Here is a 17,193-nt window from a genome sequence, read left to right as displayed (position 1 = left end):
AAAAATCAGATCTACTCCATTCCAAATCAAAAATCAGATCTACTCCATTCCATTTCACATTTGGTCTGTAAACTGCTCAGAGTAGAGCTGAACACTGTTCAGCTTGGCACGCCCAATATTTCACACACAGAAACGCAGACAGCCTTGGACACTTAAAAAAAAGACTCTGAGACCCCGCTGGGTTAAATGACATTATCAAATTCGCAAAGCCGGTAGCCGCTAAGAGAAGTACAGGGCCAGGGACCTCAACCCCAAGGCCGTACCCCGCATCCCGCAGTACGCGGGGCCTGGGGCCCGAAAGGCGGATTCCTGCTACGCCTAGTGGAGGAACAGAGGCGGCAAGAGGGGCGTACCGGGGGTCTCTTCCGGGAGGCCTCCGAAAGCCGGGCCCCGCCCAACCCAGCTCCGGAGGTCCCTAGAATCCTATAGAACACGCCGCTCACCTGCAACGCCTTCGGCCGGACCGGATGGCGAAAGATAGTCGAGGTCGGAGACCTCGCTACCAGATGCAAGCCAAGAAACCGGGAAAGGAGGAATGATGCGCACGCAGCCACCGGCGCCGTAAACACGACCGGCGCTGTCGTAAACTGCTGTCCAGCTTTGGGTTCGGCTGCCGAACGCGAGTCGTAAAGCGGAGGCACGCCCGGAACTTTGTTACTTCGCTTTGCGAGGTCGCCTCATTAGCCTCCTAGGCGCCAAGACGCGAGAGGGTTGTTTACGGTTACGTCATGGGGTATCTGGCAACGTCCCGATCAGGTTTATTGAAACGTGGCGGCAGTGCAGTCAAAGCTGGAGGCGGGGAACGGCTGACGGCCCCTCTGTCTCCCACAATGCTTCACGGGACGCTTCAGCCACTCTGTATCCCACAATGACCCGAGGCTCCAACCCTCTCTAACTGATCACGTGGTTTGATTCTCACAGGTAGGGGCAAGTCGAGCGTCCTAGGCAGATTTTATTGTTCCTCCCTCCCCTTTTCTTTTACAGTTTCAGAAACAGGTAGAGGTGTCAAGCGACCTGCGTAGTTCAGCCTACTAGTTTAGGGAATGGCCGCCAGGGTTCGAACCACAGTTCTCAAACTACTGTACGACGACGATTTCTGGAGCCCTAATTTGAAAAATGCAGATTCTGGGCCTCGCTTCCATAAATTTTTATTCAAGCATGTCTAAGATGGAGCCCAGGAATCTGCATTTTTATTAGCAACTGGGATTCTGAGGTGGCGACTCAGGAACCACTTTCTTTGGTGGGCAACAGTTGTCCCCAACTTCCAGCCTACAGAGTTTGTTCAGAATCTTTTTTTTTTTTTTTTGTATGGGGGGGTTCATATTTATACTAGATGTTCGGAATCTTATTAGGGGATTACAAAACATTGAAAGAATCTGAGGGCGTCATTTTATTCAAACCTCAGATCCTCTTCTACCCTGTCTCCTAGATTTCTTTATCAGTCTCCCAGCATGTCTGCTTTATTGGAAAATATATCTCCTATTAGGCGGATCTGATATTTACTCTTGGCTCTGCCACTCTGTAACTGTGTAGTCTTCACATCTCTGGGCCTCAGTCTCCTCAGTTATCTGTAAATTGGAGATAATACTAAGGGGGTTCGTATAATACTGTGAGGGTAAACATAAATGTATGTGGGAATACTTAGTAATTGAACTTACCAGTTAGGTGAACTTGGACAGTTAGTCAATCTCTCTAACGCTGCTTACTTACCTATAAAATGAAAATGTTAATAGCAGCATCTTTTTCCATAAATTCTCTCCCAATCTGCTCATCTTCCAGTTTTCCTAATTTTTGTTAATGATGCCCAGTGAATGGTGCTCCGTGCAAAAACTTGTCATCATTGCTAGCTCCTTTTCCTTTTCCCACCACATTCATTCCTTCACTAAGTTCTCTTTATTCTACTTTTAAAATATATCTTGAATGCTATGAGTTTCCCCCATCATCTCCCAACCTCTTACTTGGACTCTGTCTACTCTTGCTTCTCTAGAGTTCCTTTTTCACATGATAGTCAAAGCGATCTGTTCTTCCCATTATATGCTTAGAGTGAAATATGAATGTCTTCTGTGGCTTGTTTGGTTCCTGGCTACCTTTCAACTTTATATCCTGTCGTTCTATACTCTGCTCTAGCTACCATGTATTTTTTATGCTTCAAATACACCAACCTATTTCCATCTCAGCGGGGCCTCTGCCCTTGCTGTTCCTTCCGCATGGCATACTCTTCCCCAGATTTATCCATATATCTGCTTAAGAATTATATCCCTAATGAGATCTTCTCTGACCACCATTCCTAAAACAGCAACTCCTTCCTCTGTCCCTCACTCTGCTTTGTTTCCTTTGCAGTTTTCATCATGCTCTGAAATATTTTTATTTTCTTGTTTAGGCTCTGTCTCTGCCTCTAGAGTGTAAGCTCCATAAGGGTAGAGGCTTTGTCTGGCTTACCTAGAACAGTGCCTGGTAATACACATTTGTTGAATTGTTGAATGAATGGACAGGGATTTTGTGAGAATTAAATGAGAAAATGAATTTAGCATATTACCCTGGGCACATAAATAAGCACTCAGTGTTAGTGTAATTAATATCAGTAATAAATTGTAATATGTTTTAAAACATCAGGGGAGATGTATGTTTGTTAAATTGCTCATGTCTTGTTTTCTTTTTTCTTTCTTTTTTTTTTGCTGTGGGTACACAGGCCATCTGCTGCAGTGTCTCATGTCAGAGTTTAATCATCTTTTCCTGCCCACCCCAGATGGATGATGATTTGGAGAGCCCTGTCTCATTCTCAGTAGTGGGTCCCTGGGCTTGGATGGGAGATCTTGCCTCTGTTCCTCCTCCTAACTGATGCCCCTGCTGCCTCTTTCTACCTGTCTCACTGTCCATTCTCCGCATGGCGTAAACCTGGACTGACTCTCCTTTACATGAAATCAGAGCATGCCTGACCTCCCTCCCTCTCCCCCCCTTAAAATCTTTCAGTCGCTTTCCTTGATCCTGAAGATAAAAGCCCATTCTATTCTGTTCCATGGCCTGCAGTTTCTAAATGACAGCTTCCCACTGACAGCTTCCTCTTTCTGGGTCATACCCAGGCTCATTCCTGTCTTGAGACCTTTTCACCTGCTGTTCTCTGCTGCTTGGAAGGCATCTCCCCTAGATCTTCGTGAGCCTGTGTCCTCAACAAGCAGGCATTTCCTGACCACCCCTCTGAGTAGCCTTGCCCTGTCCTCATTCACTCTCTCACTTGCCATGTGCCTGGTACTTTTCCAAGAACTTACGTTAACTCATTTAATTCTCACCACAGCCATGTGAGTTAGGACCTGTTAGTCTCCCCATTTTATGGATGAAGATGTGGAGGCACAGAGAGGTGTTCTAGGTTGAGCAGTACGTAGTGAAGCTGGAGTTTCAAACTCAAGAAGCAGCCGGGCCCCTGCTGCTTCTGCATGTCCCATTAGTATTTTATTGGATGACTAGCGTCTCTATTAAAATTACCTTGTTCGTTTATCTGTTTACTTATTTATTGTCTCCTTATTAGAATGCAAGCCTCGAGAGAGGTGAGCTCTTACATGGCTTGTTTACTGTTATATCCCCAGCACTTAGGATGCTGTTTTACCACATAGTTGGTGTTTGGAAAGTGTTTGCTGGATGCACAAGCGACCTCTGAGGACAGATTCTCTCCTCCAGGTGTCCACAGCACTTGGCAGAGTCCTCCATTGCTGTGTTTACCACACATCTGGTTCTGTTACCAGTGTCTCACACCTCTCCTACCCTCTGCAGACTCTGGGTTCCTCCAGCCTGGGACTGCATTATTCCTAGAGGAAGCCTCCTGGCCCAGCCCAGTGCCTGGCCTACAGAGTGTGGCCAGGAAATGCTTAATGAATCCAGGGCCTTCAGATTCTGCTTTTAGAGATTGTAAAATAAGAAACTTAACATTCTTGCCAGAAAAGTGTAGGTATGAGGGCAGGTGCCCTATTCTCAAAAGGAGATGGCAGTTTCACAGTGTCTTTCCAGTTTGGAGAGGCACGGTCACTGTCTTTGGGCAATTGAATGACTAACTTCGTTATTGCTAATGATGGCTAACATTAGTATAGCAGTTTATAAGTGACAAATTCCTCAGTTTCGTTTGAGTCTCATCACTATAATGCTTTAATGCCAATTTTACAGATGGTAAAATGAGGCTTAGAGAGGTGAATCACTGATACCAGGTCATGCAGTTAGTGAGAGGCAGAGCTGGGATTTTATTTACTCATTCGACAAACATTTATGGAGCACCGTCTATGTGCCTGGAACGGAGCAGAGTGTGGAGGATGCAGCAGGGACCAAGATGGGTGAGGGCCTTGCTCTCTAGGAAGGCACCTTTTAAATGGGGTGAGGTAGACAGTGGGCAAGGGTAGAGAGAAGTGTGAGAAGTGGGTGAAGATGCTGCAACAGGGCTACGTGTTAGAGAATGATTCGGGGTGCAGCACTTTTCAGGTGGGAGTTCAGGAAGGCATTTGTGAGGAAGGTGGCATTTGGGTAGAGACTGGAGAACGAGAGAGAGCTGGCCAGGGGAGGTCTGGCGGGAGAGCGTTCCAGCAGAGGGAACAGGCCCTTTCTGTCCCCACATGTGGCCTTCCGAGGAGGGAAGGATGAGTTCTTGGGTGCTGGGACTGGACAGGATCCTCTTATTCATTGGGTCCAGCTTTCATTCCAGACAGGCATCTCCTTGTCACCTGTCTGGCTGGTTGCTGTCGCCTCTGCTTGGCTGTGCCTAGTGCTGGGGAGATGACCCCTCTAGTGATGCTACTTTGTCCTTTTTGGTAAACATTTCTAGTTCCTTTGTCTATTTCTTGGTGTCACCTCAAGTCTCCCTTGTCCCTATTTCCCCACGCCTTCCAGTTTCTCAGAATTCTAACAGAATGGCCACTTCCAGAATCACTCTTCCCTTCTCCGGGGCCTTTCTGTTTCTTGCTTGGTTTCTACCCTCCTTTTTTTCCTCCTTCTTAACCTCTTCCTACATGCCTTCCCTTCACACAAACACATTCTCTCTCCCTTCCCCTCTCCGGCCCCATCTGACACCCCTGTCCTCTCAGACCTCTCTCTGCCAGGCAGACTCACTGTGTCTGCGCTGTTGGCTTGGGCCTCTTTCTTCAGCTGACTTGCCAGCATTCTTTCTGGTGGCTGGATTTTGCCATTCCTTTCACCTCAGGGCCTCCCAACAGGCTGCTGTCCGTGCTTGGAAGGCGCCTCTGTTCTTTGACTGGTTTTCAGCCTCTGGTCTAATGTACGCCTTCCCTCCCTCCCCACACCAGGCTCCCTGTGCTTCCCCTTCCTAACACTCATAGTCCCGATAATGAAATGATTATTCGTGTGCTGATTTGACCCATGGAGCACGTGAGGGGGTGGGAATACGGCCTGTATTCCCAGTTGCTAGAACAGTGCCTGACATAGAGTAGGTGCCCAGTAAGTACTTATCGATTAAGTCAATAAATAAAAGGATCAAAATTGGTATGAGATCATTCATTCAACTTGCATTACCCAGAGCCACCCCTTTGCATCAGGACCCTATTTATGTAATGAGATTCTTGTCCCAAAGAGTTTTCGGTCTAGCCGAGGGAGTGACTGCAAAAGCATTTTCTAAACCAAAAAAGGGAGACCCCTGCCAGGCCCTCCATATACATCCCCTCGTGTCATGTCTAGAAGTGAGAGGCACCAGTATTACTGTTCTCTGATGAGCCTTCTATGCTATTCTGTCTTGTCTTGTTCTTTCCAGATAAGGCAAATGCCTTTTCTAATAGGAACCTCCAATCCTTAAAGAGTTAAGTAGCATTTATTGAGTGCTTACTGTATGCCAGACACTGTGCTTGTGCTTAGAATCATCTCTGATTCTGTAAGAGTTCTCTGAGAGAGGCGCCAGCCCTCCCGTTGATGCAGGTGGGGAGAAGCAAGTGCAGGGTGCTTGGCCTAGTGAGTAAGCTGCTGAGCCAAGAATTGAGAGTGGTTTTGTATCTTCAAAAACTCCCACCCTTACAGAGTGGTGAGAGCCTTTCCTGAGTTTCGAAAGGTTTCCTCTTTCCCTGTGGGATTTCCTCGAATAGGGGGAAAATCCAGAATTTCCCCGTGGCGGGGGGCTTAGTACAGCAATCTGGTGAAAAGGGGGAGCCCTGGGCTTGTCTTACACCTGCATTTGCATGACACGTCCTGTTTTCACTGAGGCGGTGTATATTGGAAGAAGGCATCCTGAGATTGCAAGGGAGCGGAGCCTGCTCTGTAAACCATCTCTTGGAAGAACTGTTGAGCATCCAGGCAGAACAGAACTAGGAGAGGGGGAAGGGACAAGAGAGCAAGCATTGATTTTTCGAATGCTGGCTATACGCGAGGCATCTCATGTGTATTGATTATGCTAGACTGTGAGGCGAAGGGCGTTTGCCGGGATCTATAGTGTGCTCTAAGAACTTGGCCAAATGTAGGGTGACCTTATAACTTACCATCCACATTGGGGGCCTTTTGGGAGAGAAAGGGGTTGCTATCAATGATGCCGGACAAAAGATGTGAACTGGGACTGTCCCATGCGACTGGGAGGCATGGCAACCCTAGGGAGAAGGGAGATAAAACTGCCCCTGTTCTGGCGATCTGTCGCTGTGTAACGCATCCCTCCCAAACTTGGCAGCTTAAAACAATAACGATCCTTTTATTATCTCTCTTGGTTTCTGTGCGTCAGGAGTTTGGGAAGGACTTGGTCGGGCGGATCTGGCCTGGAGTCTCTCATGCTGTTGTAGTTTGATGTGGATGGAGCTGGAGCAGCTGGAGGCCGGCCAGACCTTCCCCTCTCTCTCTCTCCATTACACCTTAGGGCCTCTCTCATGTAAGGAGTTTGGGCTTCCTTACGACATGGTGACCTCAGGGCAGTCACACTACTTACATGGGAGCCGAAAACTTCCAGAGCAAGTATTCTGGCTAACAGGCTAGAAGCTGCATGGCCTTCTTTGTTCTGGCCTTGAAAGGTACGCAGCATCACCGCCACCCCTTCTGTTAGCTACCAGCAGGTCCCAAGCTTGCCCAGAGTCAAGGCGCGAGGCTCTGGAAGAGCATGAGGAGTGGGAGATGTGGTTGTGGCCTTCCGAGGAGCATCAGATCTGCCACAGATGTAAACTGTCCTTTTCTAGACATCACCAGTTGGTTGTCTGTCTGCAAATGTGTGACTGAAGAGTTTAGGGCAAATGCCAGACAGAGTTTCTGAGGAAGTTTGATTGGGAGGAGGCCTGGATTGTGATTGTGGTTTACCAAGGAAAGCTGATCAGAGGAGTGGATGGAAGTACAGGAAGTGGGGAGTCGCAGAGCCAGAGGCTGGCATTGTCCGGGGAGCCGGTTCTTGGCTGCACTGGCTGGCACATCATCCCCATTTCCTGGGCAAGGCTCTCTGTTCCCTCATGAGCGTCTGCTGAGAATTGCTGCCTCAGAGTAACGCTGTCCCTTGTTCTGACTCCCTCACACCAAGCAGCCCTGTGAGACCATGAATCCTCACGGAGCTTTACTGCAGGGAAATATGTGCTGGTTAGGCTGACAAAAACACCCCGTCCTGCTGGCAGTTGTATATCCTGATCTCCCCATCAGTGGATGGATCTTCTGTTTATGCGTCAGCCTTACAAGCTTGGTTAAAGGGAATCTGCCCTTGCCTTGCGTGCAGATATACCTCAAACTGTGATGGATTCACCAGGGTCTCCTTCTGAGGGCCCCTCCTTGGGGCCAGCACTCTTCCAGAGCAGTAACCTGCATCTCCTTACACGCCTTCTAAGAACCACTATAGGGATTATCACTCCATTTTATAGATGAGAAAACTGAGGTGCATTGAGGAGCAATGTCTTCCTCAGGTCAGCCAACCTGTAAAGGTACAGTTGGAACGTGTGCTTGCAATCAAAGCTTGCTCTGAAAACCAAACAATTTCTCAGGAGGTTGGGGCAAACGTTTGGGGGCAAACATTTGACAGCAAACCTGATGTGAATTGAATGCGACGTTATTTATAGTCTTTATTTTATCTCCCTTAGCATGACTATTCATACATTCTGCTGTGGAAAAAGTAAAGGGTTTATGGAGTATGTCCCAGAGCTGGCCAGGCAAATTACATACTATATGGTGGGCCCACTATAAAACTTTATGACACCCAAAGACTTCTAAGTTATCAGACACATCGAGCCCCAAGGTTCAGGTAAGGAATTGTGGGTTTGTACCAAACTTTGCCATCTCAGCGATGTGGAAATCGCTGCCCCCATTTTACAGATGAGAAAGATTGAGAATCGGGGACATGATGCCTCTGGCAGACTCTGTGAAACTGCAGTTCTTTATCATTCTGTTGGAGGGGTGCAGCCAGAAGGGAAGCCTTTGAGTCATCAGCCCCCCAGCCTCCCAAGAGCCTTGTCGCCCCAGTAAATTTTTTAAAATAGAAAACCTGGAAGGATTAAAGCCCCAAAGGACGCTTCAAGTTCCCCGGAAGAAAGGGAGGCTTTCTGTACATTCCAATGGTTGGCATTCAAATTTATTTTTTATCTCAGCTGGATGTACACTCACCCGTCACAGGATCAGTTCTCAGAATAGAGAGGTACCTGTTGAATCATCCACCCCATTTCCTGCCTCTTGCGGGCATCTCTCCAAGTGCTGAGCCATCCGCTTCTCTCTGTGGCCTAAGATATATCAGGATTTGCAGCCCTGGCGACGGGAGACAAAATAGACTCCCATTTCCTTTGGAACCATTTAGCTAGTTTAGAGAGTACTTGACTTTTCAATGGGATGAGCAATACTCAGGCCTCTCCTTGGCTTTTTTCTTTCTGTGTTATGCATTTTATTCTGTTGGAAGCTGGAGTTTGGTGTCCTGAGGACAAAGTAAACGCTGATTTTGGCTTGATCTGGCTGTGGTCATGGGCCACTAGGTGCCCGTCCTTGAATCTCACGTCCACTTTCTGCAGCACATGCATTGTTCTCTCCTCTGTGCCATGTGCCTCTTTTCCCACTGTCCTCAGGACTGGAAACCATGCCTGGCAGGTGCCTGGAGAGCCTTGGGGCCAAGGGACCACAGGTGACATTTAAGGGGGTCTCGTGGGGGCACTATGGCATCACGGCAATGCAGGCAGACATCTGTGGAGACAGACCACCTGAACTTGGATCCTAGTTACCACTTGGGCAAGTTGTATAACCAAACTTTGGCTTCCTCACCTATAAAATGGATGGGATCATAGAGTGTAAGTGGCGAGAATCAAGTCAGGTGATGCGTAATGTGCTTAAAGCAGTAAACCCTTAATGCGAGGCAGTCAGATTGGCATGGTCACCAGAAGCCTGTGGGGGCTTTGACTGGGACAAGATCTTGTGACATTTAAAAAAAAAATTTTTTTTTTTTAAGGCAAGGCACCCCTTGGTTGACCTCACAGATTGCAAGGACCTTGTCACCTTACAATCCCTTATTTATTTATTTTTATTTTTTATGCCTATAGGCCTTCCTATAGGAAGGGATTGCAAGGTGGTCTCCCATCCAAGTACTAACCAGGCCCGATCCTGCTTAGCTTCTGAGATCAGGTGGGATCAGGCTTGTTCAGGGTAGCATGGCCATAGACTTGCAACATGTTAAATGTAGTCGCTGATCACATATGAGGATCCAGTCCCTGAGCTGGTTGCCCAGGGTTCAGAGACAGACCCAGTAATGCTCTTGAGTAGCCTGGGGTTTAGTGGGAAAGCAGGTGTGGCTAATCCAGGGGCTGCAGTACCTATGCAGTACTTAACGAAAGAAATACTAAGTCTACATTTAAAAAGCAGATTTCACATAAAGATTCAGAGTTTTGGCTTCTCTTAAGATCTAGCAACGTTGGGCTGGCTTTGCTGCATGACGACAAGAAGCTGGGGTTGAGTAGGGGCTGCACTTTGCCACAGTCCCCACTGCTCCCAGTTGAATCACATCTGACATTCTTCACATTCATGTATGTTTGCTGCCTGGCCCTCTGAGCATTTATAGATAAATTACCATGTAATGTCGTGAGTGCCGTGGGAGCACAGTGAAGGATAATAACTCAGCCTTGGGTAGTCAGGAAAAACTTCCCAAGGGAGGTGAAGTCACAGCTGCTTCTCTGTAAATCCTGTGGATACTACTGGACACCCTCATCTTTATGGCTCAAGGACATGAATAGAGGATACAGAGTTAGAGCTGGCAGGGATCTCTTGACATAAAGTAACCAAGGCTCAGTGGCTTGTCTGAGGTCACACAGCCAGCCGATGGCACAACTAGGCCTAGAACCAGGACTGTCAACCAGAAATAGGTGGGGGCCTCCAGAGTCAGGAGCATCTGTACTCTGGAATCTTGAACTTGAGTCCCCTCTCTGCCACTTACTTGCACGTGACCTTGGATAAATTATTTTATCTTTTTGAACCTCAGTTTCCTTATCTGTAAAGTAGGGCTAAGGATTCTGACATCAAAGGAATGTTCTGAGGGCCAAGTGGTGAGAAAATGGATAGGGGGAAGCTCATAAGCCCAGGAAGACTCTAGACATGGGTGCGTTACGATGGTTCATACCAGATATTGGTACCATCTGTTTGACAGGGACCTTGAAGGGAACCTGTCCCCCCATCTGCCTTTGCCAGCCCTTCATAGGAGCATGCATGGCCCTTTTCCAGACTTGGACCCAAGAAGGGAATGTTTTGGGATTTTCTGACCTTCGCTGTGAGCAGGACCCTGGGTGCAGAGCCCAAGGGCTCCGAGGTCTAAAGAGATACTGAGATAGAGGTGAGAAGGAAGCAGAATTTCCTGGGAAAAAGAGGAGAAATGTCAATGTTTTTTTTTGTTTTGTTTTCTTCAAGACACCTACCACTGAGGATGAGGGACCACCTTTAAACCCCCGTTTGGTGGCTGGAACTCTTGCGGTGATACAGTATTGTGCATGGCTACCCGACTTGGGGGTCCCACTGTCCTGAGTTCAGACCTTGGCTTCCTTATTGGTTGTGTGTCTTTGGGCAAAATTTCAAAGTTCTCTAAACCTCAGTGTCCTCGTCTGCAAAATGGGCGTCTTGAAAGTACCTATTTTATATAGTTTCTGGGGAATTAAATGAGATTATATGGTAAAGGGTTTAGCACAGTGAGAAAATCAATAAATGCCAGTTATTACTATTATTGGAAATATTGTACTACTAATAATCATCCATCGTGTTTGTACAGCATTTTACTGTTTATGAACTAGTTGTGCTTTTCTTCCCCTTTGACTGTTGCAACAATCCTTTCAGGTAGCCAGTGCAGGGGTTATAACCTCATTCATTGCACAGATGAGAAAACTGGAGCCCTCAGAGGGCAGCGGTCTGCTCAAGGTCACACAGCTCGTGAGTGGCAGAGCAAAGTTCAAGTCTTCGTAGATGAAGGATGAGCAGCTGTGTCCACAGGGTCAGGCCAGACCACCTGATGCAAGGTTGGGCCACTCCTTGGGCACTCCAAATCTCTCAAAGACCCCTTTGTAGATAAATAATCTGCAGTCTTGCTTCAAACCTTTATTGTACCTGTTTATACTCTGAGCCTGTACCACCTCTGAGGGCGAAGAAATTTCTCCTTGTTCTGTGGTGTCAGACCAACTTTCCTTGCATTTGTCCTAAAACGACCCCTATGGGGTTCCCAGCAGCCCCTACCCACCAGGCCCGGTGCCTGTTTACCACAGGGTCCTTTTGTTCTGAGCTATGGCCACAGGATGGTGCTGTTCCACAAGACATGAAAAGTCACGACCGTCACCTGGACTGCACTTCAATGCATCAAATATCAATCAAACACCTACTATGTGCAAGTCACTGTGGCTGTTTCAGTTATTCGTTATTGCTATATTAAGATATATAAATAACAACGGCAATGACAACAACATTGATACAGTTTTTCATAGCTGAGCAATTTACATGGATTATGTGGTTACATTTGTCACATGTATCCTGATATATTAGACGAGGTGAATCTTTCCACCCCCATTTGAAGAAGAAACTGAGGCACAAAAGAAGTGACAAGACTTGTGGAAAGGCACAGAGTAGAGTGGCACGTGGTAGGCACTCGGTGAACCACAGGTGGTGAATTGAATGGGTTGGACACAACATCTGTCTCCTCCACGCTATTCTTTGTCCGTGAGAGCAGGGATTGTCTTATTTGTCTTTCTGTACCCACTGCTAGCACAGCGCTGGCGGGGGGCCTCAGCAGACCTCTGCAGCAGGGAGAACAGAGGCCGGGGGCTCCCTGCAGGCCGCTCAGCCTTCTCCGAGGTTACAGTGCTGGATGGCGCACCGGTCGCAGTTTCCCGGCCAGCCCGGAAGCCTCTCTGGGTGCACTCAGGCTGAGACGCAGCCTCTGAGTATGGGCTGGTGCGAGAGACTGCAAAGAGAGGTCACTGCTTTCACCATGAGGCTTGGGCAGGGCATGAGTGACTCACCATAACTTGGCTTCTGAAGGCCGCCAGGTGGCTGAGTGGTCAGCAGTGATTCATTCATTCATTCATTCATTCATTCAACAAACATTTCCTAAGTTATGCCTGCTGCATACTAAATGCTAGGGATACAGAGATGAAGAACACAGCCGCTGTCCTCCTGGAGCTTTTAGAGCAGTGGGGAGGACAGAGGGTAAATGATGAGCAATACAGGGCTGGCTTGCTCAGAGGTCTGGACTAAGTGTTGGGGGTGACTGAGTCTACCAGAGGTGGGGCCGCAGATTACACAGGGGAGGGAACATTTGCTGGCTCTCGAAGGATGAAACAAGTGGGCAGATCACCAGGCAAATAAAGGAGCATGAAGGTGGAGGGAAGGAGAGTCGGGCAGAGGTGTGTGCACAGAAGCGAAAGCTATTATAGGTCCTCATGCAGTTGAGGGCAGGTAAGAGGTGCCGCCAGACAGAAAGCAAGGCAGCCAGAGGGGCCTTGAAGGCTATCCCGAAGACCGTGAATTGTGTCCTTAAATGTCAGAGAATATTTTAAGACTTTCAGCCATGCCAGGAGCCGTGCTAAGCTCTAGGATCCAAAACTGAACGCTGGTTCTTGCTGTCAAGGAGTTCAGAGTTTCATGGGAAAGGAGAACAGAAAAAAGACCACCACTCATTTACCGAACACGGACTATTTACCGTGCATGGTGCTAAGGGCTTCCTGGGCATCGCCTTCTTACCTACCTTGCAAGGCAGAAACTATTATCACCCCCATTTTATAGCTGAGGAAACTGAGGCTTGGAATGCTTAAGTAAGTGGTTCAAGGTCATAGAACGAGTGAGGTGGTGTTAGGACATTTTTTTTTCCTGTTTTGCTTTTGAATGGTCACCTTCGCTAAAACAAATTGGTTAATTTTATATAGATTTTTCATGCTATGTTACCAAATTCAAAAGTTACCAAGTGAAGTTGCTCTTACTTATATCCCTGCTTTCAGCCCTCCTTCCCCGGAGGTGACTACTTACGCGTTTCTTACTAGTTTTTTATGTTTTCTTCTAGAGATCTTCCATCCAGACTCAAGCACAAAAGGTAAGAAAAGACAAGTGCGTGTGAATCACAAGTGTGGGTTCTGGGAACAGCCTGCAGGGACTGAATCCTGACTTTTTGTGTGTGTGCGTGAGCATGAAGGGTGTTACATTAAATCGTAGTTTGAGCAAGGGGCAGAAGGGCTTGGAGGGTGGCGTGGATGTGTGTGTGTGTTTGTTTGTGATGTAGGGCGGGACTTGGGGGCCAGGTATGGTGGCAAGATGGAGATGAGGGACTGAGGACCAGTGGGGCCTGGAGAGAGACTGAGTCAGGGTGAGGAGAGGAAGAGAGGCTGCTGAGGGGTCACCGTAACGTGACAGGCAGGGCTGGGGGTGCACTAAGCGGAGAGGTGGCCACGGGGCTGGGACAGTCCTTGTCTGAGGCCTCACGCTGACTCCAGCAGCAGTTCCAGCCCATCGGGCTGCACGTTGGAACTGAGCTGCTGGCGCTGGGTTGACAGGGAGCCCATAGACTCAGGCGTCCAGGAGGTCTGGCCCCAGCGGCGGGTTCTGGGCAAGTCATTTCTCTCTCCAGGCCTTAGTGCCAGTCAGAAGTTCATTGCCCTGTTGTTCTTCCCTGTGGAGAGACAGGCAGGGTGGTGGGGAGTGGAAGGGCAGTGGAAGGGCCTAGGCCGGAATGGGCTGGGGGCCTGGGATCTTTCTCCAGAGGTTTCCAGCTACATGGGAACAAGTGTCCACAGTGCGCAGAACTCTCCCAGGCAGGGCAGGGAGCCTGTATGTAGATGAAACATTACATGTCATATGTACAATATAACATGACCTATGTATAATAAGTGTAATAATATGTAATACAGATATCGTTTTCTTCTTACCTACCCTGTTTTGAAACCAGTTTTCAAGATAATGAGCAGGTTCTTTGGCATCATCCCATTCTTTCTGATGCTCAGATGGCCTCCTCCAGCCCGTGGGAGCCCCTTTGAGTTAGACACTGAGCCTTGTGGTCAAGCCTTCATAGTCTTTGATAACTTCCTGGCTTCCTGGAAGAACATGATGTTCCAGGCTCATCTTGGACTTTCCCTTTCCAAGTCCTGGAATAAGCTGTTTCTCCAAGGAGCCCTGGTTCCCTTCCATGAGAAACGCTATTTCGAGGCCACTGTCCTCGGGCCGGGGGCGTGGAGGGAAGCAGTAAGCTCCGGAGGAAGAACTTCCAATCTGGACAGCCCCTTAGCTCTGGTGACCTTGAGCAAGTCCCTCCACATCCCTAGGGGTTGAGGATTAGAGAGAGGACCAGCGAAGTCCTTTCCAGACTCATCTGAGGCCAAGAACAAGACATAGGAAGTGTTCATGCTGTGTGTCCCCGAGCTACAGTGGCATGGTGGAATTCCACAGACCCGGATTCAAGCCCTGGCTCTGCCACTGTGTGTCTGAGTGACTCCAGGCAATTTACTTAACTTCTCTGAGCCTCGGGGTCCTCATCCGTGAGACGAGGAGAATAGCACCTACTTCACAGGGCATTCATGAAGATTACATGAGACAACATGTGTAGACGTCAGATGTAACTCACCTAGAGCAGGTGTTCAATGGATGCGAAGTCCTTTCTTTTCCCTCCTCAGTCATGTGATTTCAGCACCCCGGGAGATGAGGACGGGGTTACTGGAAGATTTGGGCGAGGGGAATAGAGGTGACTATAGGGGAAGAAATTGGAAAATAGAAGTTTGTGGACAAATAAAGGGGGAGGTGAGATTAACTCACAATAGGGGAGTTGATTAAAATTTAAAAAAATTAAGTATAGTTGGTATATAATATTATAGTAGTCTTAGGAGTACAATATGGTGATTTGACGTTTATATACCTTATAGTATGATCACAACGCTAAGTCTAGTTATCTGTCACCATGCAAAGTTACCACAGTCTCACTGACTATATTCTCCTTTACCTTTTTCACTTGTCCCCAACCCCACCCCACCTGCCCTCCAGCAACCATCAGTTCGATCTCTATTTCTATGAATCTGTTTTTGTTTTCTTTTAGATTTCACATAAAAGCAAAACCATATGGTATTTGTCTTTCTCTGTCTGGCTTATTTCACTAAGTGTGATGAGAAGACAATTTCAATTGTCAGATCTGTCCAGTAAAGGAAGACTCTATTTGTTTGGGGGAGGTGGAGAGCCTCCTGTTGTTGGAGGTATGCAAGTAGAGGCTGAGAGACCATGTGCTATAGAGATATTCTTGTGAGGATTCCTGCCCTGGCCAGGAGGTTGATTCATTTGCTCAGCAAACTTTTGGAGAGCGTTGTCCTTGCCTGGCCTTGCGATGGAACAGGGGATGCCAGCGTGAGTGGGACACCGTCCCTGGCCCAGGGAGCTCCCAGTCCAGGGAATGAACTGCTCCCTAAGGTCCCTTCTACTCTGCGGGTCTGTGCGTTAACGCGTCCAAGCCTTGGAGGGAATTGGCTGAGGGTTTTCAGCGTGCACCTCTTGGTATTGATCCACTGGAGCCGGAGCTGGCTGGGGAGCAGCAGAGCAGCAGGCGGAGGACGCCGCAGTGTTATTAGTGCGGAGGACACGCTGTAATCTGTCAGTGTCACCGTGGTCGCAGCTGGCCAGGGAGCCATCCTTCAGTTAACTCCTCCCTTCCCAGCAGCCACCAAGCACACAGATTGTAAGCACCCTCCCAGCACTCCCATCTGTCCCTATAGGAGGGGCAAGGTGGGTGTTTAGTTTTTTTCTATTTCTCCCTGACGTGAACCCTCTGCCTCCGTCACACCGATATGTTCAGTGTTACTCAAACACACCTTGGACATTCCTACTTCTATGCTTTCAGGTACCAGATTTTCCTACCAGCTGTGGTCACCAAATCTACGTATGTTCATTCATCCATCCATCCATCCATCCATCCATCCATCTATCATCTTAGCAAATAAAAATCCATTCATTTTTCCATTTCTTCAACCAGCTGTCTACTCATCTAGTCATCCATCTGTCTATCCTTCCATCTTCCATCCATTCAACCTTGCATTTCAGCCCAACTCAACTCAGTTCAAGTCAATTCAGTTCAGTTCAGTTCAGTTCAATTCAATTCAATTCAATTCAATTCAATTCAATTCAATTCAATTCAATTCAATTCAATTCAATTCAATTCAATTCAAATAACCTTTATTCAGTTCATAAGATTACTAGGCCTTGCCATGTACCAAGCAAGTGATAAGTGAGTTATGTCTCTCCTGTCAAGAAGTCCATGGGAAGAATCCTTCTCATCCTTCATGGTTAGCTTTGAGTCTCACTTCTGTTAACCTGTTGCCAGTCCCTTCAGCAGAAGCAATGGACTCTAAAGGGCTGTCTCGTAGAAGAAAGGTTAGTGTGATTTTCAAAAACTCTACAGGACAGAGCTAAGGCAAGAGAGAGGTGAAATGTGGGAAGGAGGTGAGAGCGAGCCGAGCCAATGGGACCAGAATCTTGGCTCCATGGAGGGAGGGGCTCCCATTCGGAGCACTCTAGCAGACTGAGTGGGTGTGTAATGGGGGATAAAGGTAGAGAGAAGGGTACAAGGAGAACACTGTGGCACTATGGAGAAGTGGGTTCATGTGGGGCTGAAGACATGAGCTCTGAAGCCAATAGACTGCCTGGAATACTCCACCATATTCCTGCTTGTGACCTTGAATACATATCTTAATCTCTCTGTGCCTCATTTCCTCATTTATAAAATGGGGATAATAATAGGACCTATCTCATAATGTTGCTGTTAGCATTAAGATGTAAAATGTTTAAATTAAGGCC

At 47.8% G+C, this 17,193-nt stretch overlaps 1 protein-coding gene and 1 long non-coding RNA gene across 4 annotated transcripts in view; one reads left to right on the top strand and one right to left on the bottom strand.

Moving 5' to 3' along the window:
- EIF3D (eukaryotic translation initiation factor 3 subunit D) overlaps nucleotides 1-672 on the bottom strand; it is a 13,371-nt gene extending 12,699 nt beyond the window's left edge. Inside the window, exon 1 of the mRNA XM_039877775.1 lies at nucleotides 444-672. The gene's annotated coding sequence lies outside the window, so the exon portion shown is untranslated. The remainder of the gene's footprint in view (nucleotides 1-443) is intronic.
- Nucleotides 673-810: 138 nt separating this feature from the next.
- The window catches only part of LOC120614864 (uncharacterized), a 37,463-nt gene continuing 21,080 nt past the window's right edge, over nucleotides 811-17,193 (top strand). For all 3 annotated transcript variants that reach the window (XR_005656089.1, XR_005656090.1, XR_005656088.1), the window contains exons 1-2: nucleotides 811-921; nucleotides 13,433-13,462. This is a non-coding gene — a long non-coding RNA (uncharacterized LOC120614864). The remainder of the gene's footprint in view (nucleotides 922-13,432; nucleotides 13,463-17,193) is intronic.

The sequence above is a fragment of the Pteropus medius genome, unplaced genomic scaffold (assembly GCF_902729225.1).
Source record: "Pteropus medius unplaced genomic scaffold, Ma_sr-lr_union100, whole genome shotgun sequence".
Taxonomy (NCBI): domain Eukaryota; kingdom Metazoa; phylum Chordata; class Mammalia; order Chiroptera; family Pteropodidae; genus Pteropus; species Pteropus medius.
The sequence above is the reverse complement of the archived record's forward strand: the minus strand, read 5'-3'. Positions and strand labels throughout refer to the sequence as shown.